Genomic DNA, 26,390 nt, shown 5'->3' on the forward strand with positions numbered 1-26,390 from the left:
TCAGAAGGGCTTCCAAGCCCTGTCATTGAGAAGTGACTGCAGAAAACAGGGGAGTTCCAGCTTCCATAGAGGTCACTCTCCAAAGACGATTACTTGAACTGTTATTTTTGTGCTGCGGGAAAAGAAGGGTTGCTTGCCTCTTGGAGATCATTATGAACATTGTTTGTTCTTATCCCATTTTATTGAAATTTTGTTAATTTAGAACTATCTATTTAACTCATCGCTTCTGTGAGGGGTTAAGATTTCTGAGCATCCAGAGAGCTAGATTTATTTTCCCAAAAGGCTGGATGTGAACCTAAGGGCACTGCAGATTGCTTGTCACAGGCAGAAGTTTGCAAGATCACTGTATGTTGAAGGTCTTGGCAACAGAACTCCAGGGAAACAATGGTTTTCTTGAGAGGTCCCACTCTATTTTGTAGATGGCGATATTAAAAAGCCTGAATGTTTTTCCTGATGTTCCATTAAGTACACATGGGAAAGCCATATTTTATGTGGAGAGAAGCCCAGCTCACGTGCACAGTCTAGTTTGTGTTATCATCACTTATATATTTTGTGCTAAGAGTTGTTTATATTTCCAAAATATTTTATTTTCAACATCATCTAGTATCTATACTGCTTGGATTGGAGTACAATAAAAATGGCCCATCTTCATTTGTAAGATTCTCTTCGGGAAATACAAATCACAGGTTATATATAGGCTGTTTTAGAGTCTTCCAAAAATCAGAGATCATGGTGAAGTAAGGTAGATTAGGAAAAAAACCCACAAATCACTATGGCTATGACTTATTTTCATTACTCAAAAAATATTGCACTGTTATTTTGATTAACTTCTAAACAGGAATGTATGTATCTGAGATTATATGCATGTATATATATGTATATACTTAATGAAGCAGATACGAAAACTAGCTGTGCAAACTCTTATGGATCAGAAATTTAGTCTTTCTACTTTATGAATGTCATATTAATCCATTTTCAAAAAATGTGTGGAAAAATTATAAACTCTTATAGTATAAGACATATGTAAAGCCTTCACTAGCTCCTGTTTCTTTTCTCTGCATATTTCTACACATATATATGCCTAGCCTAAATTTTTCAGTATGAAAAAGCTGGTGGAGGAGGGAAGGTTTGGTCAGTCATAATATAGATAGATATGTTTATTCATTTAAAAACCACTGGCTGGACTACTTAAATAGCTAGGTTTGGTCAGTTATATCTGGTTTCCACATGTGTTTCCTGTTTTTCTTCTAAATTCTATACTGCTCAGGGACCTGGAGAATGCAGGTCCAGGATTTTCCTGAAAGGAAGGACTGCTTTGTTCATTACTGCCATGGGAACGTGTTAAATTTAAGCATGTGTCATACAGGTCTCAACTGTGTTTCTCCAATAGCAGATACAAGCTTAGCTCACTAGAAATATAAGAGTAGAGAGAAAGCAATGGTGGATTACTAGGTTTTTTTTTTTTTTTGACTGGGTAGCAAAGAGGGGGGATGTGTGTTTGTACTGTTTACTCTAGTCCTCTTTTGTTCTCTGCCAAAGTCAGTTCAAGTAATTTAAAACAATGACTTTGAAGTATGCAAACTAAAGTAGCTCTGTTATTTAGCCTAGTATAAACAGTGAAAAATACATCAGTAGTCTTGAACACTCAGGAAGAGATAAAAATTTCCAAGCAGAAAACCTGGGAACATATCAAAAATGTGTTTACTTGAAATCTGTGACAAGGCGCAATTGTATTTTTCTCTCCTTAGAGAGTACTGTTTTAATTATGAATGGTTCTGTCTCTTATTATGGTAATCCACCATAAGCCCCTAGAAATTGCACATTAAGAATTAAATTTCTGACTGTCCAGCTAAGAGGAATAAGATACTAAATCATTTGCAGCCAGGATATTATCAGCATATTTTTCTAAATGTTGTGTGCACACTTTTAGTGGAATTGCCATAGTAAAAAGTAGAATTTTCCTGACTAGTTTGTCATGAAGGAGTATAAAATATATTCCAGTGTTAAGTACCATAATACACCCAAAAGAAGGCATTTCTGCAGTCCACTCCAGGCCCCTGATTTTAAGATAACAATTCAGAGCATGATTTCTCTAAATCCTTTTTGCAGTTGATAGAAAATGTGCTTTCCATCAGAAAGCAACAACACCTCCATCAGACCCTCAAATATTATCATGGTCACAATTAGCGAACCTTAACTTTGTAGCCTCCAACTCTCTACAGCCAAGTTCTCCTGCTTTCAGAGCATTACGGTCACTGCTAGGGACCAGGCCCAAGCACAACCCTACATTTCTTTTTGGGTGGTAGCCCAAAATAGTTAGCTATACTTGGGATAACTAGTTTCCCTGGCTTCTTACTGACTACCCAAGAGAACAGAAGAGGAACTAATAGCCTCCTAGCATACTCTTCTTCCATGCCAACTCCAAATTAATTTATGTCATCAAATTGGGTGGAAGCATATAGGTGATTTCCTGACTCACTGCCCAGTTTGTGACCGACCTGTGCAGTCAGCATGGCTCCTTCCATTGGGGCAAACTCAAGACTGCCTTGGCACTGAGATTCAGCAACTTACCTCATATCTAGGCAAGTGGGGAGACTCAAGCTGAAGAGATAAGTCTTCGTGGAGCCTCAGGTATTGCTTTTTCCCAAAGTTTGATCTTCCGCACCCAAAGCCTGATAGTGAGTGCACATGTGTGAGTAAAGGGGCGGCAACCATTCGATCGCAGACTAGAAAAAAAAGATGCAATATTGAGCTGATACTGGAGCCTCTTTGGATTATCTGGGTGGCATAAAGAGAAGAAGCCAAAGTGGTGAACTCCTGTGTGAGTCTTTAGGGAAGAGTGATGGAAGCATTCTTAATCACATATTAAACAAACTGTATTTTTGTTTAACAGTTTGAGGAAAATGTTGCCCAATATGCTGTTATACCAGGTCTTAAGGAATCAACCGGAGAAATTCGGCGAGATAATAAAACTGTATTTCAACATGTCAAGAACTGGTTTGGGATTTCCAGTATGCCTTTTAAAAAAGTATTTCAGAGAATCGTTCTTATTATTTTTGAAATAAACTGCAACTTTTCGAGAAAAAGAAGACAAAGGTTATCAGCAACAGAGTATAGTTAATCATTCCTTCCACTCAGAAGATTCTGCAGAGGGCAAAAACTTGCTTGGAAATCCTTGTGTATGTTTCACCAAATTTCCTTTCAAGGTTTTAAATAAAGGAATATGGTTGAGGTATGTGACTTGGAGGGTAGGAAACCAAACTAATCACCTTGGTAAATGAGGAAAAATCACAGAATCACAGAATGTTCGGGATTGGACTGGAGAAAAACAGATCTGCATAAAACCAGAATTTTGCTCCACATTTTTTGAAGCGGTAATGGAATGCAGAGGTTCTATAGGAAAATATTATGTTTTTAAAATAATTAAAGAGCAATATTTAGTATTTGTAGAGAAGCATAGAGCTGAACAGAAAGGTTAGGTGCTGTTGAGGCAGGAGAAGTTTTGTAATAAAGTAATACAAAACATAAGTTTTTGAAGGAAATTAGTGTTGTTTTCTAATGATGCGCCGAGATTCAAAGCTGCAGGGAGAGAAAACTCTACCATTACTCATACAGGAGCCAAGAACTCACTTAAGTTGCTACCATAATTGTAAAGTTGTTATTCTGTTACCCACTAAGGAGGAAATATTAGAAGTACTTATATCACTAGATAAGCCTTGCCAAATTATATTATAAACAAACATGAACAAAACAGTGTGACAGATGAAGTATTTTGGCAACTGTATGTTACAATCATAGTCAGAACTTTTCCTTTTGAATTTTCTGCAGTGGTCTTGACCTTGTTTCAGGTAGCAGTAAAGATTTTTCTTCAGTTCTAGTGTCCAGCAGTTTTTGACATTTATAGTAGCTTTTCTTCCAAAAAGAGTTAAATTATTTTTCAAGTAGCACCAAGTCAGCTTTATCTTTGCCATGTTAGATAGAGTTTTGCATTTTGGGAACACAATGCTGCTGCTGATATGCAGTTACTGTCTTTAGTATTAATGCCTTGGCTGTGTGTAACTGATAGGATTGCATTCCGTTTTTCTAATTTCAGAAAAGTATTGTAGGACTTCAGTCAGAAGTATATATATTAGAGTGAAGTTCAGATGTGACAATTTCTCTTTTGAGGTCTGGAGCTGCCCAGTTTTGTTCTTATTTGTGTTGGCTGAGAGGAAGTTTGTTTATTTCTTTTGGTCTCAAACTGAGATCTGAAAAAAGAGTAAATATTACTAGTGAATTTATGTAACAGCTCGTGCTGTGTGTCACTGTTCATTCTTTCAGAGTTGTCCATATTTCAATATGTTTTTGGTCAAAATGACCTTTGCCATACTTATGTATAAGAACAAGTATGAAGTCAGAGTAATAATCAAAAACTACTGTGATATGCCATAATGAGGACACAGACAATGTATCTGAATATATTTCACATGAGCATTTGATTGTGGACTTCTGTGGTGCCTTAAAATGAAGGGACAAAGAATTTAATTATGTCTGCTGGCACGATAGAGGTGGTTTCCATTAAATCTGAAAATATTTAATAACTAAAGCTTTAAGCAAAAGTTACTAAAACAGTGAATTTTTTTGTGTCGCTGTGACATCACATAAACTGAGAGTGTTTGGCCCTTCTATGCTGCACCTCATTGCTAGTGATTAATGGTTTGATGAACACAGACACAAAAATTGAGGGTTTTATTTAATTTCTTCACTGGTTTCTGTGAAACTAATTTGACAAATACTTTGTCCTCAATTCAAATTTTGAAGTTTATGGTCATACATCCTGACAGTGCATGATTTCACACTTTTTGTGTCACAATTTAGTAGCACAAATCTGCATAAGATGCCTTTATTAAAATCCCAAGAAAACAGGAATGCATTGTTCCATATTTTAGTTCTTCTGGAAATCCTGTGGTATCTCCTCTGTGTCCTTATTGTATAGTGTGAAACTGTTTGCTATATTTTTTTTTCATATGCTAGGTTTAAAATTCTGAAGTTTGTGGGAAGCATGTTGGTGACTTAAGATTACTCAACCTGTTTCAATTTTTCTTCAAGATCAGAATATCATAAATCAATGAACATTGATTTTTAATCTTTACATTTATATAAATACATACTGAAATATACCCACATACTGGTTTTTTTGGTTAAAAAAAAAAGGTACATATCTGGAAATCTAAAGTCATTCTGTCCATTGAGAGGGTCAAAATGCTAATGGAGTGGTTCTGCTCTTGATACAATTAGGAGTTATTGGCTTTTTCTCCAACCTGATCCAAAGACTTGAATGCAGAATCCAGGGAGCTTTCAGTTAGGTCACAGTATTGTCATTGTGACTGTGTCAAGAAGCACAGAAGAAGAAGAAGAAATATAAGGTGACAATTCTTCTTCTGACCTGATGTTTGACATACCGTGAAGCAAGGTGACTTGGAGACTGGTCCTTCGAAGTATTTTGCATACATAGATTATTTTGAAATAAGTTGTCATTCCAGATAGAGCAGTGTAAATTTTTTGCGTTTCTGTTGATATATATTTCCTTTGAGTGAGAATAAAAAGTTTTCTTAAAATGTAGTTTATTAATAGGTATGAAAAGATGATTAGTATCACTTCTTCTGAGAGTCTCTTCCTTTTAAATTTTCACTGAAAATATTAATCTTCTTTCCTTTCTAGCAGTTAGCACAACTGCAATTAGTGCAATTCCTAAATCACCAGAAAGAAGGCAGGTATTTGTCCATACTCCAGTTTTCCAGCAACTATGTCAAGATGCAGTAGCTACAATAAGCTTCTTAAAATTGTAAGATGTGCTGCAACTAGTTTCTCACAAATTTCCCCTTGTTGAATAATCAGCTAACAGTGTTCAGAACAATTTTCTTATCAAAGGAAAGTAAATATCTAGGTGTAACTGAGAATGTGATGAATGACACATGTCAAACTCTTTTTTAGGAAAGACTTGTCTTCCATCATAGCTGACTGAGCTTAAACAGAGCCCAAAGGGAAGAGACTGTTGAACTACCTCTACACCCACTGAAGGATTCTGAAAACAATCTGGAAACTCAAGTTCATACACTAAACCAAATAACTTTGGACGAAACCCAAAATCAACAACAAAATGCTAAGTATATGGTGTTGAAGAATAATGCCACCAGAGGTACATGTTTCACATAACAATTCTGAAATTCAAAACTGTGACTGCTATTGTTGGAGTTCAGTGATTCCTTGAAATTATTTTCTTTAATTTGAATGTTGCATCCATAGCTTGGATTCCATTACCACTTGGTTTTTTATTTTCTACTCTGATTTTCTTTAGGGATTTAGTGCTTTGGGAAGTCTCCCATAACCTAATGGAGAACAATAAGAATGAGAAGAGAATAATGTAAGCTTTAGAGATAATTCTGCCTCAAATGATTTTTAGGTCAACCTAAAAGTTTTCCTCTTGCAAAAGTCCTAAAACCCTGTCACAATACTGTGCAGTGTGTTTCTGATTAAACAATGTTAACACCTCATTTGTTTCTGCTGTATTTGTCATTAGCTCTGTTATAAAATACACTTTGTTGGGTATTTTTTTTCTTTTCATTATTGTTATGGCAGTGATCCAGATACTTTTTGGAACTCTTTAGATGTTGCGTCTCTCATACAATGTGTAGAGAGGTTTGTTTTTGTGGGGTGGTTTTTTTGTTTGTTTTGTTTTGGTAGTGGTGTGTTTTGGTTTGTTTGTTTGTTGTTTTTCCACCATTTAATGCCGTTCTTCCTTTCAAATTGTTTGTCCTATTTTAATTCTGATGTCCAGTTACAAAGACTCAAGGATAATTTACAATGGAGTAGATTATTTGTTGGCTTCTAAGTTTCACCTTAAATGGAGAAAATTATTCTAGACGGAGTCCTGGGCAAAAAAAAAATACGTTAAGAGGTGGGTTGCATAGCTGAATTGGTTATTGTCAGAAGAAAACCTTTTATTTTTCTGCTTTCTGACTTGCACTGGAACAGAAAGAAAAAAGGTATATCCAGTGACTTCAGATGCTGAGTACGGATGACATATCAGTAGTATATTAGGACAGGGATGATCTGGGGATGTCTCACATTAAGAAGAAATTCCAATTTTTATGATTCATTAGCAAGCACAATAATTTTTTTTCTCTTTTTTTTTTTTTTTTGTTGCAAATCCTGAGCAGTTTCCTTTCTCAAAATCCATTTTTTTCCATCAGAATTAGCTCTGAAATTTGCTGTCACTATAATCCAACAAAACAGATCAAACAGGTACTCTGTGTAAAGTGTTGTGTCTATGTGATGTATAATTTTGCTTTACACCTCCTTTGAGGTATTAACTTTTATTTTAGACCTCAAATCCAAATGAAAAACAAAGCTAAAATACCTTCAAAAATAAAACTAAAATCAAGGAACTTCAAAATGTTTTTCTACAAAAACTGATGGAATTCTGGATGTTTGAGTAAAGATGTATGACTGCACAGTTAAACTTCATCTTGCTTTCCTTAAGTTGTCTTGTAAATTCTGTTCAAAGACACTTTATTTTAAAAATATATCTGCAAATACTATGGCCTCCTTGTCCCTCCTTTGTACCTGTTCTGTAGCAAACATTTAGGTTGATAGCAATTGAATTGTTCTGTAGATTTGTAAAAAAAGAATAAAATAAGTATCCATGGCAAATAATTTTCAGTGCATTCCTCAGAGGTCAATAATTTCTCCTAGAAGCTGGTGTTGGGACCTTCATTAAAATCTTTTATATCCTATAGATCTAAAAATATCGGTTGGAAGAATGTCTGTTTTTATTATTCGTATTCTTCAGAAAGTCTTCGTACTCCATAGCTGTAGACTTAGAGTCCTAAGGAAGTGTAATCTCTTTATATGTCCTTATAATAGAAGATTATTAAAAAGAACTTGATAATACAGTTAAGAAAGTGAAGTTACTTAAGAAAGCTAAGATGCTAATAGTAACTTCTAATGAGTTGCTTGTATAACTAATTCTAACATAATAATCATAATAATAACTTTGTGTTAAAAGACCTTCCTGCCAATTAAAATCAGTCATTTCCAGACACGATCAAATAGCTGTACTGGGGCAACGGTGTTATGGTGGTTGTATTTCTGTTGCTATGCATGTCTTGCATCCTGTCTGCTGGAGAACCCTCATAGGAGATTCTTTGGAATAAACAGGAGATGAGATAAATATGTATTTTATTTATTTATCTCAGATTAAACCTTGACATTGCTTGCACCACTCATGTCATCGGCTTCCCTTTAGGAAGTAATAATAAGGTAAGAACTTCACTCAATATCTGGACATTTTACAAAGATTCCTTTAATTTCACATTCCTGTTATCTTGACTAGCAGCTTAAAAAATTGGAAGTGTGGTAGGTAAATTAGCCAGAACAGTTTGCAAACAAAGTTTTGTAAAAGTTTCTGTATTCTGCCAGCCTGCCATGATTAAATTCTATCAGTTTCTGTAGATAATACCATGCAAGAACATGTTGTGTGTATTTTGATACCCACAAGCCCTTGCCTCACTACTTGAGTCAGCAGTAGGAAGGCTTCAGCAAAAGTCCTGAGCAAGTATTAAACTAATGCCTCTGGATCCATAGCAAGATACTTAAATCTTTCTGAGGATGGGGTTGGTAAAAGGTAGTATCGTACTAGAATCCCCTAGCTTAATTTTTGCTGGAATGTCTTTTCAGATCATGGACACATGTAGTTTGCCTCTACCATGCTGGGATTCTTGTTTGTAACTCACATAAAGAGCACCTTTTAGGACAAATGGTGGAGGAAGGTATCGGAAAACTAGAGGAAGAGGTGTCATTAACGTAGTCAAGCTATATTATTCTTGTTTGCAGTTAAACAGCCTTTAATCTGACCACAGTACCAAGATGATTCTTCAAGTCTTGCATGTTACTGAAAACAACTTCCTTTGAAAAGGAAGACCGAGAGGGAAAAAAAACTAGATAATAATGCTAGTTGGGTAGCCTTTTGAAGAGTTATTGAGCTAAGGCTAACTCTTACATAGCTGAAGTGTACCTGCTAGCTCTGGGCCGCTGTGGGCACCTCGTGGCCTGAGCTGCTGGATATCCTGGACCTGCTGCCTGAGGAACTGTGGACCCTGACCTGCTTGGGATGGTAAATCTAAGTGGCCCTGGAGCCTTGTACTTTAGCTCATTCCCATCCCACAGTGAAATGGAAGATTACGGGGGAAGCATTGTTTGTGGCTCATGAATAGCTCCTTGAACTCCCAGTCCACTGAGTTCTTTGTGGTACAAAGTATGTGTTATGTAAAGTTCTTGGGTTATGATGTGGCATGTTGGATTAATAGGGCTGGACATTTCTAACCTACGGCATTTATGTATTTGAAGGTTTCTCTATATTATATAAAAGTATGAATTTACTTTTTCAATAAGAATACAGTTCTCAGATCAGAAAACTGGTTTCTTCTTTGTTTATTGATCCAGAAATAGATTGTGAAGACATAACAATGGTTTGATGAAGGAAATCTAAAGTTAATGACAATGTTATAAATGCAATTTTCTTGACCTGTCTCATATTACTGTTGCACATTTTATTCAATTATGTCCAGATCAAAACAACACAGATGATTGTTGTTTATGATTATTTCTAAACCTGCGAAAAGATTAAAGCCATCAATTATTTTGACTTCCTCAAGACTGTTTGCTTTATACTGTAAGATCCTTGAACTTAGCAATAGAATTCTGTGCCTCAGATTTTTTTTTTAATTTTTATTTCCCCCTCCCTCCATCTAAACCTGAATATTACGTTCTTTTTCTGTGACACTTAACAGCTGGAACTTAAAGACTTTGAGAAGTCTGCAGTTTTACTCTGATCAGAAAAAAACTTGTGTTTTGTTTTTTGTTTTTGTGTAATAGTTAGACAAAAAGGTTTCATGTAAGATGTTATCTTTGACAGTGATGTGCTGTATTTTAAATAATCAATGGTGTAATAAAATTATTGTGTAACCTTATAAACTTGAATTACTTTGTAAGATATTTGGTTCTTTGGGAAAATGTACAAGCTGTTATCAATGTTTGGTTTATCCTGCCATTATATACATCAACTAGCAATAGCTTCATGATGCACTAAGTGTGGCCACCATGTGCTGGTATTAAAATCCAAATAAATTATTGGTTTTCTGATACTTCCATGTACCATCCAACTATGGTATAATATCTGTGCAAACTAAGAGTTTTGGCAAGTGTTCAGAGTCTAAAGAGGTATGAAACATTTTAATCCTGCTCAGTGACAGCTCTGTCATTTACTATGTGCTTGTCCATGAAAGCTGATCTATATAGAAGAATATGGAGCCCCTAACTTTCAATTATTGCCTTCAAAGTCCTTTTAGTAATTTGTACTTAAGATGTTGTTTACAGCAATTTCTTATTGCTATTCTAGTGGTAGGTTTGAGCTTTCACTGTTGTCCTAGCCAAACCATCAACAGAGGTAAAGCTGATTGGAATTATTTCTTATTTGTTTGGGGCTTTTTAAAATATTTTTTTAAGAAGTGGAATAGACTTTATAAACATGGGATTGTCAGGAAAGACAGACATACTTTCTGTGAAATCATCCAGATTACTTTAGCTTCATTATTCTTGACAACTCACCTATCATTTTATTAGGCTTCTGTTAAGTAAGGAAAAACTAATTTTTTCCTTTGACTGCTATGAGAGAGGTCAGGAACAGAACAATTAATGTTTTGTGATGCAACATTTTTAAGGGGTTTGTTGTAACAAAGGCAAAAAACCATCTGTATCTGCAGAACAAAGTATAAAAAGTCAGTTCTTGTATAAACTCTGCTGATCTATCTGTAATTTGTCTGTTGCAGGCACTAGAAAGCAGCAAATGATACCAACAATAAAAATGACTAGTCAAAGAAAAAAAAAATTCTTGGCAGCAAGTTTTCTTAGGCAGCTTGCCAGTATCCTGATTCAGTGTTTATGGGAACATCTTGAAATGACTCCCAAATTAATGACTGTATCTTCCATCACTCCAGTCTGATGTCTGAACTTGAGCAGAAATAAACAATAGTTAATGATCTGGAAGCTGCTGGCAGTTACTGTATTAGTTCTGGTTCTTATTTTCGCTCACTAACAGCAAACGGCTCTGATCAGATGTTTATCTTTGAAAAACATATGCAATGGAAAATTGCACCTCAGATCACTATCCATTTCACAGTCTCTTTCACTGGGATGGTTTCACACAGAACAAAAAGATTTCATTTTGATTTCGTAGCTAGCTGCTTTTAGTATTAAAAGCTCTACTTTAAAATAGACAGTGGTGGTGTGGGTGTGTTCGTAATGTGTGTTTTTTTGTGTTTGATTCTTTTTTTTTTTTTTTTTGTGAAAGACCCTACGCACCTGAACATACTGCTCTGTGGGGTTCCCTTGTGAACTCAGCAGGGATATGTGCACAACTGTGCCAAAAAGCTTTTTCCTGACCAACGCCATTGGTCAGGCCAAGCTGCTGGGGAGAGGCGATTAGTTTATCTGCAAAGTAGTCAGATGAAAAATTGCCTTCAGATTCACAATCTTTCATTTTACATTGAGTGTACATATATGATGTAAAAGGCTTCTGTGACATTAGCTGTAAATGCAAAATGAGCTTTTTATTTTTGTCCCTTCTATTTATTTAGGAATTAAGGTATTGTTTTGTTGGACAATGTCATAAGTTTTGTTGTTTTGTTTTTACAAGCTTTTGCAGTCTGGTATAGTATGTAATTGTATGCAGAGGTAAATCCATGTGATAGATTTCACAATCGTGATAAATGTTTTCAAATTCAGTTCTGAATTACCTAATGTTAACACTGGAACCAAGTCTTTCCAGGTCCCTTAGCAGCTTCATAGGCTCACATGTTTCTGCACAATACTTTTTATTTTTGTAAAAAAATATTTCATAGCAGCTGGGGACTTTGGACTGGAAGGGTGACTTCATTTGTCAAGCCAAGGCCCCTGGTGTTACAGGAATCATGTTAAATAACTCCTTCCCTGTGTTTACAGTGGTGGGTTTTTTTTAAAAGTTCTTTATCCTCTCCTGCCTCCCTAAACATGGAATTCTAATTCTTCCTCAGAGATCAAGAAAAATAGTTCATTGCCCTTTATGTAAAGGCTGCAGCTTTTTCTTATATCCATTTGACCAAGCATGCAGAGAGAGAGGGCATGTGTATTTTGCATTGTTGTCACTCTTCAGAATACCTATTTCTAGTCCTTGAAGAAAGACCTAGGGTGATACAAATCAGCATTATAATATTGTGCATAATTTGATTAAAAACTTCATCTGACAGTATGACATATCAAATTTAGCATTGCTACTAAGTACTCTTCAGTTTGACTTACGTTACTAAGAGGCTAGAGCCTATCGTCATGTTGTATTGAGAAATACAATACTTTTTTTTTTTTTTATGCTGCTGTGATATTAATATGGTGTCTTAGAGATTTTCTACAGATCCTCATTTGGGATGATTTGTAAAATGCATTATTGCTATGTGTAATTTAGACTTCTCCAGCTAAGACTGATGAAAATCTTTGTTGCATTAGGATATATTAGCTACTTACATACTTCTGAGTCCTAAATTTACTAGCTGGATTACTCTGTAATTGCTCTCATTCCAGCTTGTCTTAATAACTTCCCTTACCCTTCTCCTCCAAGAACAATTACTGTTTTTCTAGCTGCATTACGAGGAGCTACATCTCTGATGACATGCATCAGACACTGCTGGGGTGGTTAAAGAAATTGCTAAGTGATTTAGAGAGGTGTGAGATTTTGTTGTCTTAATTATTGGTTTTGCTTCTTTGAATACTGTTTCCTGAAATATGCATATCAGATGTCATCTTCAATTTTTTATTTCTTAACTTGAGGCCCTTTACAGGGTCTTGCTTTTGAACATTGCTAATGACCTCACAATCCATTTTAAATTGAGTTTCAGAACTGTGGTATGCAGCATATCTAGTGACACAAGAAGATACAGACTATTAACAGGAAGCCAGCTTTCTTGTAGGCCCCCTTTAGGTATTGGAAGGCTGCTATAAGGTGAAGACTATAGCTGAAGCCTTCTCTTCTTCAGGCTGAACAACCCCAAATCTCTCAGCCTGTCTTCATAGGAGAGGTGCTCCAGCCCTCTGATCATCTTCATGGCCCTCCTCTGGCCTTGCTCCAACAGGTCCATGTCCTTCTTATGTTGGGGGCTGCACAACTGGATGCAGAACTCCAGGTGGGGTCTCATGAGACCAGAGTAGAAGGGGAGAATCACCTCCCTTGACCTGTTGGCCACATTTCTTTTGGTGCAACCCATGGTAAAATTGGCTTTCTGGGCTGTGAGTACGCATTGCCTGGTCAAGTTGAGCTTCTCATCAAGCAACATCCCCAGGTCCTTCTTCTCAGGGCTGCTCTCAATCCATTCTCCGCCCAGCCTGTATTTGTGTTTGGGTTTGCCCCCAACCCACTTGCAGGACCTCGCACTTGGCCTTATTGAGCTTCATGAAGTTTGCATGGGCCCACCTCTCAAGTCTGCCAAGGTCCCTCTGGATGGCATCCCTTCCCTCCAAGTGTGTTGACTGCACCATGCAGTTTGATATTGTCAGCAAACCTGCTGAGGGTGCACTCCATTCCACTGCCCATGTCACTGACAAACAGTGCCAGTCCAAATACCAACAATTTGCACAAGTCCAGGTAGATGACATTAGCTGCTCCACCCTTATCCACTGATGCTGTAACCTCATTGTATAAGGCCACCAAATTTGTCAGGCGCAATTTGTCCTTAGTGAAGCTATGTTGGCTGTCACCGATCACTACCTTATTTTTCCATGTGCCTTTGAGTAGTTTTCAGGAGGACTTACTCCATGATCTTGCCCAGCACAGAAGTGAGACTGACTGGCCTGTAGTTCCCTGGGTCTTTATAATCTTTCCAAAAATTGGGGTTATGCTTCCCCTTTTCCAGTCAGTGGACCCTCACCAGACTGCCAGGACTTCTCAAACATGATGAATAGTGGTTTGGCAACTTCAGCTGCCAGTTCCCTCGGGACCCACAGATGCATATCATGATGTCCCATGAACTGGGGCACCTTCAGGTTCCTTAGATCATCTCAAACCTGATCTTCTCCTACAGTGGGTGCTTCTTCATTCTGCCAGCCCCTACCTTCTCCTTCTATGACTTTGGTGGTGTGGCCAGAGCACTTGCTGGTGAAAACAGGCAAAAAAAGTCACTTAGTATCTCAGCCTTCTCCATATCCCATGTAACCAGTTCTCATTTCTTTCTGAAATTCATTAAAATAAACTGTTTTCTCACTTGAATGAATGTAAATCTTGACATGAAAGAAATTAGCGTGGATCTACGGATGGATGAACAATGTCCTTTTAAGAAAGGTCTCTTATAACTACTTCAACAAAATATACAATTAAATTTTCAAGAGGCAACAATTATCGTTTCAGGTGTAGCAGAATGCTCATGAATTTAGCACAACTTGCCAGACCACAAAGACTTTTCCCATTCTACAGTTCTTCTCTGTATGAGACACAGGATAAGCAGCATGATGTAGCCAGACCTGCAGCTGAATTTAAAAGAGAACTTCTTTTGAGGCTTGGCAGATTTAATTTATTATAGCTGCAGTCACATCAGGCATATTTGGTACCTCTGCACTTTTTCGTATCTTGTGGTTTAAACAACTAGAACAGATAGTCTATAAGTGGTCTCCATAGCAGAAATACTGTGTTTTATAGCTGTAAATACATCCCAGTCTGCAATTCTGTTCTTTCACCTAAGCTACTTCTATCAACTTTATCCGTTTATGCGTCGAACTATTTTTGGCAGTAATCTCAAAGGCAAATGGGAAACGGTGCAGTTTGATGCCTGACTCCTGTAAGCCTGCCACAGAAATTAAATAAATATTTCTTACAAAATCTCTTTCCAGGCATAGACACTTTCCTTTTACCCTGTATAGAAAATGTTTATAGTAAACACTATGCAAGGCATCAGAATTTGGTATTCTGCTCTGGATCTACTGGTGTGCATTTACACTTTTACCTGGTTTTGTACTAGCAGTTTTCAGTTGATACAGCTGCAAATAAGTGTAATTAGATATTTGGTGATTTGCAGGGGAGGGAAGAAGAGGCAAGGGTGCCTAGATATGATGCTATGTTGTATATTAGTAGCTTCAGAAGCAGGTCTGCCTTAATGGATCTAGCCCTAGTTTCTCATCTTTGAGTAGATCTTTCACTCATTTTTTTTTAATGGATGATTAGGTGCAGTGTTCAGATACCCACATTTTAAAACATGAGTTGGAGTACGATATGAAGAGATGACTTCATAATATAGATGCAGAAGAATTGCTCCGATTATGGACAGAGATGATTTATGATTTATAATTAGTGCTCTTTTTCCTTAAGTACAATGGAAATAAATAACAGGTTTTTTTAAAAAAAATCCAGAGTAAATCCAAATATTTTTTTTTAAATCCAGATAAGCTTCACATGTAGGCAAAAATGTGCACTCATTTTTAAAGTTTAATAAGAATTAAAAATTAAAAAGGACAAATCATGGCCTATTAAAAGAGAAATTTATTTTAATTTCCTGATAACTGCAAACCATACTTGCACATGGTAAGAGTGGACAAATGTAGGCTAATGCCATTCCACCTGTTTCACAGTATGGCCCTAGAAATGGCATCCAAATTAGGCAAATAGTCATAGATTTTGGAACAGAAAGGGTCAGTATGTTTCATCTACTTGGATCTTCTGCCTAACAGAGGTGAAATAAGCTTGCTTAGTATCTGACACAAGGAGCCTAGACCTTCTGTTTAAGCTGTAACATATTTATCTACAAAATGCTAAACCTTAATTTAAAATTACGGTTGGTGAACTTTCTGTTGCGTGGTTTTAGATTGACTTTTTAAATAGCCATGGGTTTTTAAATGCCTACCTCATTGTTGGTTTTGGTTTGACCATTGGCTCTATCAGCTCTTTCTCTGCTGGCTGAAGAGCTGTGGACTGTTAGAAATTCCTCGTTGTAGATGTTAGTCTCATTGCTGCTCTTGGGGTTTGGCTTTGTGTGTGCTTTGCACTTTTGACAGTGCCAGAGTGCCCCCCACCTACGAGGCTGCTGCATTGCCCCAAGCACTCAGGAGGGACTCACCAGTCGGAGCCTGCACTCTTTGCTGACAAACGGCTTGAAGGAAAACCCTGAATACTGTTTAAAAGAAGTACCTTGAACTTTTACAAGATCTGCTTAAATTTGACCATAAATATCCCATTTAATATTAGAACAGCACAAGAAATGGTGCAAATGTTAAAGGCTATTTTTTTTGCATCAAACAATTTTCCCAGAGTATAATTATGCAATTATTAAGTAATAAAGTTTTAAGCTGGTACACACCTATAACTTCCTTATACTTTTTCTATTAAAACAAAATGCCCTTAAGCATTTCACTTTGTTTTATATCCACTTCATTTCCCAGAATAATTAAAGGTTAGTCATTCTTTATAATGTCACGCAGGTAGGAACATAGACCTGATTGAATATCATCACAATCGTAAAGGTAGAGCCATATAGTACTTCCAGTCTATTTTTGTAAGACTAACAAATTTTCAACAAAGTTCTTGACTCTCTGCATTACGTAACACAAGAAATTAAAAATTCAGTGTCAGAACACTCACGGTCACATTTGTAGTTGTATAAAGAAATGTAACTCCACTGATTTCAGTACAAAAATTAGGTTAAACCAGTTAAGCATCTGGGTTTATGCATCTGAGATAACATTCTATTGTGTAGGCAGTACTACACCACCTAATGTTAAGAAAGGCTGAGACTGATTATCAGGGTCACTGTTCTTTATTTACCTGTTTTATGAGACCAGAATTTTAAAACCTTAGTATTTATAGGCAATGCATGAGCGTCCACCGATGCTTTATAAGCCTAATTGTATGAATCTCAGCACAGGGCTTTGGTTCACACAAGTCCCAAAGGCAGCTTTCCAGTTTCATTTTATTTTTTTCCCTAGACGGTGATAATATGCTTTCAGGGTTCCATCTTAGATCACACAACTATCTTGAGGCTTATCGCATACTGATCTGTGTCGTTTAGGAAATGTTGCTTTCATCTGAGAACTCATAATATTCAGTCAGTGTGTGCCATTCATAACTAAATAGCCTCTGCTCTTCATTGTTCTTTTAATTAATGATTGTTGATTGGTTTGACTTGCTGCACATTGTTGCCAGGCATGATCAAAGAAAATAGAAGATTAATCTGCTAAACTAGATGTCAGATTAGTAAATTCCTCTGTGCTATTACAAAGATTTTTCTCCCTCAGTAAAGGCCTGTCAGGGGCTGATGGCTTGGCTATACCTCTGAAAGGTCAGTACAAAGGTCAGGCCCTGAAAACATGCACACATTAATGCAATAAAGCATGATGACTCATTTATATCCAGTTTATAACTCCAAGGACTCTTTCATGAATGTTAGTCAAGTAATGCTGGGAAAAAGAAAATTTACTTCAATAGCTTTTGAATACAGTTGAAGAAAGAATTTATACCCTATCGTGTTGTAAATACATTTGGTTTTTCCCAGGGTTAGTAGCGAAATCAATCAGTCTAAGCTAGAGAACAGGGTGTTTTAGGTGTCTTTTCCTCAGCTAGCATGTCTCCATTATTTCTATGTAACCTCTTTAGCCAGGACTTGATTGACAATAAGGACGACCATGCTTCAATTTTAAAAAGTAACTAATAAATGATGAGCTGAAGTCCCAACCATAAACCTTCATAAATTTGACTAAACTCCCTGGTATTCAATAATCTAATTTTCTCCATTTATAAAATGTCTTTTATGAAAGGGACTCCTCCTAAAAGCCACAAACCAAAAAAACCACCCCAAAAATCTAAACAAACAAACAAACAAAAACCCAGAAAACCAAACCAAAACACACACCAGCAAAAGGCATAAACACCGTAACATGCACATAACTATTTTCTAACCCCATCCTTTGGCACAGCTTTCCTGTAGGCTCCTAGTTGCTCCCTGTCTTCTACAAGAACAACTTACAGTCTGGGACAGTCAGACCCTGCTAGATAACAAGGCTGGATTTCATCTGCTGCTGATCCTGGGGCACAAGCTGCTTTCATCTGCCTCTGCATGCTACAAATCCTCCCTTTCTCTGCTTGCCACTTCATTAGCCACTGCAGTTTTGGTGCTCAGCTCTTAGCCAGAAAGCAGGGAGTTTGAGCTTTAACACAGTCCTTCTGCTTAATAGCTAAAAGATGTTTAAATGAATCTCCTGTTTTCATCCGTTCTTTCATTGATAACATCTGCATCCCAGTGCTGGAAGCTATTGGTGGAGATGAAGGACTGAAATCATTCCCCCCAGTGACATAGATGTAGTAGGTCGACTGGGCTTCTTTCTTCCACTTTATGAAATGCTTCCTTATCTCCAGAAATACCTTTTTAGCAGGAGAAAATAAATAGACATGTTTCAGGCCTGCCCACTGGGCCCTTTCATTTGTCTCATTTTGACCATGTGTCTACAGAATGAGTCTCCATTTTGGCCTCTTCACTGGTGCAGAACAGCTTTCGTGGCGCTGGCAGCACTGAAGTATATGGATGCTTTTGCTGCTAGACCTCTGTCACAAAGCTTATAGCTTACCTAGTTTTGCTTAAGTTTAGGGTTGCTTTCTTCATGCCCCCTCCCCCCTCCCCTTCCTAATTTTTAAATCTGAGTGCTTCTGTTTCGCACCATTACTGTCTGCAGTAGTCAGGATAAGCAGTGATCTCGGATATTTTTATTTAAGAGACCTCAGGCTAACAATCACAAGTGGATAACAGTGTTTTAAGAAACTTTTCAGAGGTCATTTGTGACCACCATATCTTCTGAGTTGGTTTATGTTTAGTTAGGGAAAGTTTTTACTGATTCTGCATATAACTGAATATTTGAAATACCACAATATAATTTCCTAATTACTTCTGATATTAGTTCATCACACATGGTCATCAGATTAAATACCATTAGTTCTACAATATACCTTTATTTCTATCAAATGCTCATGAAAACTTTTCAGTTTGAAGGTCAAGGAAGAAAATCTGTTAGCTCAGGATTTATCAAGTTGCACAACTCAGTTGCCTGTTAAACTTCTAAACCATTATTAATTTTTCCTCCTGCTCCTTGAAGAACTTCTGGATATGTTAATTTTTGCAGTGTAATTAGCTTTCCGTGGTGAACAAAAGTTTTCCAAAACATCAGGGTAGGCAACAGATTCATGAAGTGGCAAAAAATGCATAAAACAAAGACAGCTTTTTTTGTAAGGGAATGTATGGCTCAGGCTAATATTGAAGGAACATCATAGTTAGAAAAGTGGAAAACAAATACCACTTCTTTCATCTTTTCAATTTATGGCAGATTTATTTAATTAGAAATGTTGTTTCTCTAGAGAGTTGTTGATTCTCTGCCTTTAGAGCACTGTTGTTTGGTTTATATCAGTCCATAATGCACAACACAAGTAGAAGATTTAGCTCAGTCTAAAACTGGGAAAAGAACAGTATCATCTCTTGACTTACATTTTTTTTACAGGCCACAGTATTTCCACAGGCCATAGTACTTAAATGCTGCAAGGATAGTATATGGTTTCCTGTAAATCTGCAAACTGAACTGAGGTCATTTTGCACCTGAACTTTTCCAGGCATGTCAGCATATTGCTGGAGTTTCCTTAAGACAAAAGAAAAAACAGAGCAGCTGAAAATAATTAATATTGAACTTGACACATCAAAAATGTAATTTGTCACTTATGATTAAAGCCTTTATCTTTAGTTCTATTTTTATACTCATCATGGGTCTCCCTTAGCTATCATTAGGCTCCACATGGTTGGAGTTAGTCTGACCTTTGATCCATCATCATAGACAAAGGGATCTGTTGCTGCTAAATTGGAGCCCAAGCTAGTCAGCAACAGCATAGATCAACAAATGTAAGCTTGGTTAATAACAGTAATGATCAGCTTAACTCCTCTGTTTGTTTTTTAAGTGTCTGTAGCTAACATAGATGCTGATCTGCAAAGGAAAGTTTAGATTCATAACAAATTTAGCATTAGGAATTCACATTGTGATAATTTGTTCTGATGTGAAAAGATTATGCAAGCGAGATATATATATATAGAGAGAGAGAGAGAGTATTTTCAGTATGCTTATATGCTATTCAGTTGAGAAAATATAGTGATAGTTTTACAAACTTTCTATTGTTTTTCCCTTTCTCTGAAGCCTTCCAGAAGTTTGCTGACTGCTACAGATATTGTGGTTACTTATTTTTTAAGCACAAGGAACTGAAATGTTTGTCACATCACTGACCTACCACCACATTACCTTCTTGCTTATTGTTGTGAACTCATTCTGTCAGACTGTATACAAACTCAAGCAATGCATAAAATATGATGAATGGATGTTTTTGGTACGACTATGTATTTTTTCAGTACAGGCATGTGTAGCTGACAGACAGCAATATTTTTATGGGTAACTGTAAGTGGTGTCTTTTCAGAAGCAAACCCATTATTTAATTAACTGTTTTGTCACACAGAAAGGCTCAGATTGCAGTAGTAAGTCACACTGCCTCTTGTTTCAGCTGATTTCAGTATCTCAATTAAGCCCAGACTATGTGTTCTGTGGTGCAGTTTATTGTGGACGTGACGTGAAACTTTTATTTCCTGGCCCTGTGTGCTTACTGAACCTGTCCCATCGCTTTCCACAATAATATAATCCTAAGCCAAGCCCTAGCTTGGCCTCTGTTAAGTAAAGCTCCCTTGTGAATAGAGTGAGGACTATTAGATTTGTAGTCCTATTATTAAGTATTTTTGTGGCAACAACTTCATTATTCTAAGGTCATTAACAGACTTCCTCTTTTACTGCAAGTGATTGTGGGTTGAAGTCATTATTTTAGGCATCTACACTTCTGTTTATCAACATCTAGCCATAAATAGCTTGCAGTTTCTGGAAGCTGGAACATTAGCTGGCAGAGAGTTATTGTTCAGGAGACCCCCTTGCACTGGCTTCAGCAAACAGCTTTGTGCATGAAGCACTGCTGGTACAAAAGATCTGGTGACAAAACCTCTGAATCTGAGCATTTGAAGACTGAGAGCACTGAGCACCGTCGTGTTTCCTTGATCTGCCTAAACACAGGTGCTGTTTTCTCAGCAGCTACCCCTGAATAGGCTGCAGAGCTTACCCTGTGTTTTAGGGTGCATGTCCCACTTAGACATCAGCAGGAATCTAAGGACATTAGGCTATGTCACCCTGTTCTTTTGCTCCAACAGTTAAGCCATAACTTACTCTTGTTTTAGGTTCATATTGGTAGTTTGTAAGCAGGTTTTAGCATCACATTTACCTCATTGATGTGAATCTCCAATTCTTTGTGTTTAAAAGGGAGACAGAGTGCTGATAGATGAATAAGTAAAACTATTTCTCTGTGACTTTTAGATTTTTGTTTGGTTTATGACTTCCTGAATCTGAATTTGTGTGGCAGCACCTTTTCCCTGTACTTATGTATTCATTTCCTAGGGAACATTGCTGTGAGCTCATTAGCGCTTGAGTCAGTATTTCCACCACCATTTCTTATATCAATCCAAATAACTTGGAATGACTTACTAATGTCTAGTTTAATCTTCAGGCATCCCAAAGAAGGCCAGTGTGAATTTAGTGTGAGGGCAAGGTCTGCAGGTTTCTGACACATCATAATATTTCAAGCATTTTAAACTACTATTAATAATTTTGATCAAAATCCTCTAGGATATTTGTCATTCAATTCAGTAGGCCAGGCACTTTCTGACTTCTCTTTCTCCCCCCACAGCTTAGGAAAAATAAATAAATAAATAAACAAAGAAATAAACAAACAAACAAATAAATAAACTAGGTATGGTAAAGCTCTCTTTTAATAAATTGGTCCCATAGCCCTCACAAAACCATAGGATTTCTTCAGTAATGGTCCTGCCCTTACTTGCCTGCAGAAGTGCTGTTGGAGTGTTTTAGCCATTTCTGGACAATACCATGCCATATAAGAGTAATGGAAAAAATACTAAAACATGAGAAAATTTCTCCTTCTGTGATAAAAATGCTGTCCATCTGGAAGGAGAATGAGCTTAAGACTTAAATATCAGACCCTAATCCCATCCTACTTCTTTCTCATCCTGCTGCTGTTCTGGTTTTCGTTTTGTGGTTCTTATAATTTTGTCATGAAAAATCAGTAGTGTTAACAGGTATTTGATAAAATGTAATTGCTCACCACTGAGTTATTTAAATTTTTATTAATGAGATCTGTAAAATCAGGTAACTTTAAAAATCACCTTTCCTCTGTGCGCTCCCCTTTCTCCCCCACAAAAAAACCCAACAAACAAAAAAAGAAGAGACTTATGCCACACCAGTCTCTCCTGCATTTTGGTTAATTTAATGCTTTGCTACTGTAGGTTTTAGATTTATTGAATGTTATTTTTTTTTTTTAGGTCTTCTGCCAAGCCTGTTTCCCACTTTTGTGACATCAGTGAGACAACTGGAGAAATAAGGTACTATCTGATATTTTTGTAGTATCTAAAAAGATGGTGTACTTTAAGATTTCGTTATTTTATATTTCTTAACAAATAAAGTTTAAGTGAGTTATTAATGAGGAAAAGATCCAAGTAAAAAGAGTGGTCAGAGAATATAATTCTTGTCCATTCTAGTTTTATCAATGTTAGGCCTTATACAAAGATAATATTTGCCGTGTTTTCAGCTGTTAAACTATGATTGCAAAAAATGTTGTGCAGTGAAGCCTATAATGAACAATAAAGCCAGCTAAACATATTTTTTTACAATTTTTATAATATTATTCAGGTACAATAAGAAGTCAAAATGAACCTGAAAGTTTCCATTTAAAAAAACCCTCTTGTACCTTCTCTCCCCTCCCCCAGTGGCGACAGTTTTCCTTGGGTAAAAAATTGAGTAATAATTCTTAAACAATAAAGTATGAAGTTTTCTCTCATAACCAGCACAGTTTGTTTGAAGTCACATGTGGTTGCACTTCACTTGTGTGAGTGTGCTTAGCACTTATTCAGCTTTGGAAGTGCAGTTCCAGTTTCATATCAATAAAACTGATTGTTGCCCACTGGTGATTTTTAAAATGGACACATTTCAGTTCAATTAACTTTGTTCTCTCCTTCCTGCAATGTGAATTTCTCCATTTTGGTCTCTTTACTCCTGAAAAGGGCATTAACATGCTGCTTTGGCAACTGGTGTTGCTAGCTATACACAGCCTCTGTTTTCACAGTGAAATTGCCAAAATTATAACAGATAGAACAGGCATGTCAATCTGCAAATAGTTAAATAGGTCAGATACTGGAATACTTTGCCCTGAGCGCAAAAATAAAGTGGTTTTCAAAGTCAGGCTGTGATAGCCTCACTGCTGCCTTCACTGAGTGTGTCATTTTGGAAATGGTGGTGAGGTGGAGCCAGTGGCAGCTGGTGAAGTACATCTGTGCAGGCCAGGGGAGACTGATCATTCCTCTCCCTTTATGACTGGGTCTATTAGGTGCCTGTTTTAAACATGTTGGGTGCTGTAATGTTCCTCCTCTGAGCTCTCTGCTAGCCAGGGTGATCTCTGCTGCCCTGCCACCTCAGGTGGCTCTGCCAATAACCTTAATGAGCTTTTTGTGCATCTAAAGGGTGGCTCTGGCTCACAGATCTTGAGTCCAGTTTTGAGTGCTCTTACTGACTGCAGTGAGGAGAGAAGGAGAATTTGAAGAAGTGTACTGAGGTATTTCATGGCCTTAGATATTTGTGCTACATCTTACAAAAATACTGCTTGTGAGTGCTGGTTATCATGCTCCTCCTGGAACAGGCTGAAAAGACCTCATGGCTGAATGCCACCATGAAAGAAAAAATACATTAAAGCACTTCTGCCGTTTTTTTTCTCTCTTATTTCTTTCATTCTTCCATTGTTTTTTATTCAGTTTGGTTGTGTGGTTGTTTTTTTTTTTTTCCTTTGGGTCGTTTTTTTTTGCTTGTTTGTTTGTTTTGTGGGTTTGTTTGCTTGTTTTGTCTGGTTGGTTGTTTTTTGTTTTTTTTTAATTTGGTTTGGGGTTTTTTTGGGTTACAAATAGTTTTGTTTGCTTTCATTACCAAATTACAAAACAAAACTTTAAATATACAGTTTGTACAGAAGGCAATTAAGAGACTAAATGTTTTTCTCTTGCTAGCTTGATAGTTATGTCTTGTCTGGCAAAACAGCAGTTGCAATGCATATTTGTGTAGGAGGTTAAATCTGATGTCAGTGGTTTCTAACTGAAAGTTACAATATGTTCCTCTGGTAGTTACAGTACCATTAAGAAAAAAAAAAAAGATTTTGCTGTAAATCTCTCAGTAGGTTGATTTCTCTGAAGGGAACAGTATCCTTTCTCACTCATAGATTTGTTCTTGTTTGAACAGAACAATCAACAAGAAGTTTCACAGTTGTAAATGGAGGGTAAAAAAGGAGAATTAAAAATACAGACCTCTGAGTGTTTCTCAGGTGCAAATAAAAATGTATCGCTGCTAGTGGGCATCTTTATTACATCAAGTTCTGACCTGAATGAACTGTGCTGACGTTAAAATATGTAAGAGGATGCAGTGCTCTTCCCAAGTGGGAATTGTAATTCTAACTTTTTTTATAGGCCTTTTTTATATGGAAGTCTCTTTTCTGTATGAACAGTTGCTGAAGTTGAGCCTTCTTCCAGAGTTCCCAGGTGGTAGTGAAGTAGCTATTGTGGGGTGACGGTGCTGTGTGTGCTTAACTTGGTCTTGGCTTCTAGTAGGGAAAATACATCCATAGACTTCCTGGAGAGACCATGGGGAGAACAGAGAGTCTGAACGAAATTCATAGGAACTAAATGAAGAGCTGTATAAACTGGCATTAGGAAAGCTGAAGGAGTTGTCTGCCTTTTATCTATCTTTTTAGAGCTTTGATAGCTACTTACAGGCCACAGAGACACTTATGTCAGATGAGGTCTGTCACATGAAACGTTTATATAGATATATATATATATATTTTTCCTCCTCTTTTAGGTCAATTTTTTTTCTATAGCAGTAAGATCTTGCTCATGATCTTGTGAGAACGTGGTCCAGATTAAATTTCTAATAAGCATGTTCTTACCGTGAACCGAATTCTCCAGTGTCTAGCAATGTAGGATAGTTGTAATTACTGCTGCTGCTTAGGGCTGGGAGTGAAAGCTGGAGGTAGAGTAGAAGGAGCACATGTAGCACCTAGAGAGTGTGTCCTGTCATGTTGAATTGAAACTCCTACCCTGGAACCTCATAGTAAGCTATGTTTCATGCTATATTAATCCGTATTATACAAGGCTTGATCAAGGCTTTCAGCTTCCTATAATGTCTAAACTGATCTCCCCAAAGTCAATCTGTCATTTAAAGCGAGAACAATAAGAACTTTTCAAGGAACTATTTCAGGTGGTGTAAATCATTACTTGGGCTTGACAGTAAATTACAGACAATAGGGATGTTTGCCTTCAAATAATTCTGGAAAGCAGCATTTGTCTCAACAAGTTTGTCAGGCAGTGTCTGTTGATTCATGATCTCAGACAAATAATGGAAGCAAATCCACAAGAAAACAAACATATACTAAGTGCATTGTCATTTTTCTGGTAATTACAGAATAGGCAAGGTAAAATACAAAACAAAATGGGAAATAAAACATGGCAATCCTCAAAGCTGAAGCCAGGAAGTCAGAAAAGAGTAAGCACATGCTGTTCACATGAAAATGTAATGTATCCAACTGAGTGAATGGTTAACATCTACAGTCATATGAGAAATAGATGTCGCTGTAGAGCTTTTACTTGTGATTCAGATTTTTATTGTATTGTGCCTTTATGGTGTTTGCTAGCGAGAACAGATGAGAGGAAAATAAAGATGAGATTTCCTCAGGAAGTGGTTTTTTCTTTCTCTCTTGTGGAGGTTCCCCCCCACCCCCAACTCTGTTTTGATACTGTATACAATGAAGCTTTGCTATTTGCAATTGTGGGAGAAAAAGATTAGTGAGTCAGAAATAGTGGAAACACTGAGGGTGTTCTGGTTGGAGGCTGCATTGTCCTTTTAAAAGGAATGTGATAAGGGAAATCCTAACCTCATCGAGGTCAATGACAACATTACCACTAACTTCTTTAGGATAAGGATAGCACCTTGTAGTTGGGAGCAAAGAGAAAGGCTTGGGGGGAAAGAGGTGAGAGCCAGAGATCTCATGTGTTCAGAGGGAATGAAAGACTAAGAGATAGGGGAGCAAAATGAAGCCCCAATAATCCAAGGGAAAATGGTTAGCAACCTGCTACACTACTTAAACATGTACAAGTCTATAAAGCCAGATGGGATCCATGCAA

The 26,390-nt window shown here is 37.0% G+C and overlaps 1 long non-coding RNA gene across 1 annotated transcript in view; it reads left to right on the forward strand.

Annotated features, from left to right (window-relative positions):
* LOC139827702 (uncharacterized) overlaps positions 1-26,390 on the forward strand; it is a 141,332-nt gene that overhangs the window by 73,883 nt on the left and 41,059 nt on the right. The window contains exons 2-3 of the long non-coding RNA XR_011738617.1: positions 5,974-6,178; positions 22,497-22,556. This is a non-coding gene — a long non-coding RNA (uncharacterized lncRNA). The remainder of the gene's footprint in view (positions 1-5,973; positions 6,179-22,496; positions 22,557-26,390) is intronic.

This window comes from Patagioenas fasciata, chromosome 3 (assembly GCF_037038585.1).
Source record: "Patagioenas fasciata isolate bPatFas1 chromosome 3, bPatFas1.hap1, whole genome shotgun sequence".
Taxonomy (NCBI): Eukaryota; Metazoa; Chordata; class Aves; order Columbiformes; family Columbidae; genus Patagioenas; species Patagioenas fasciata.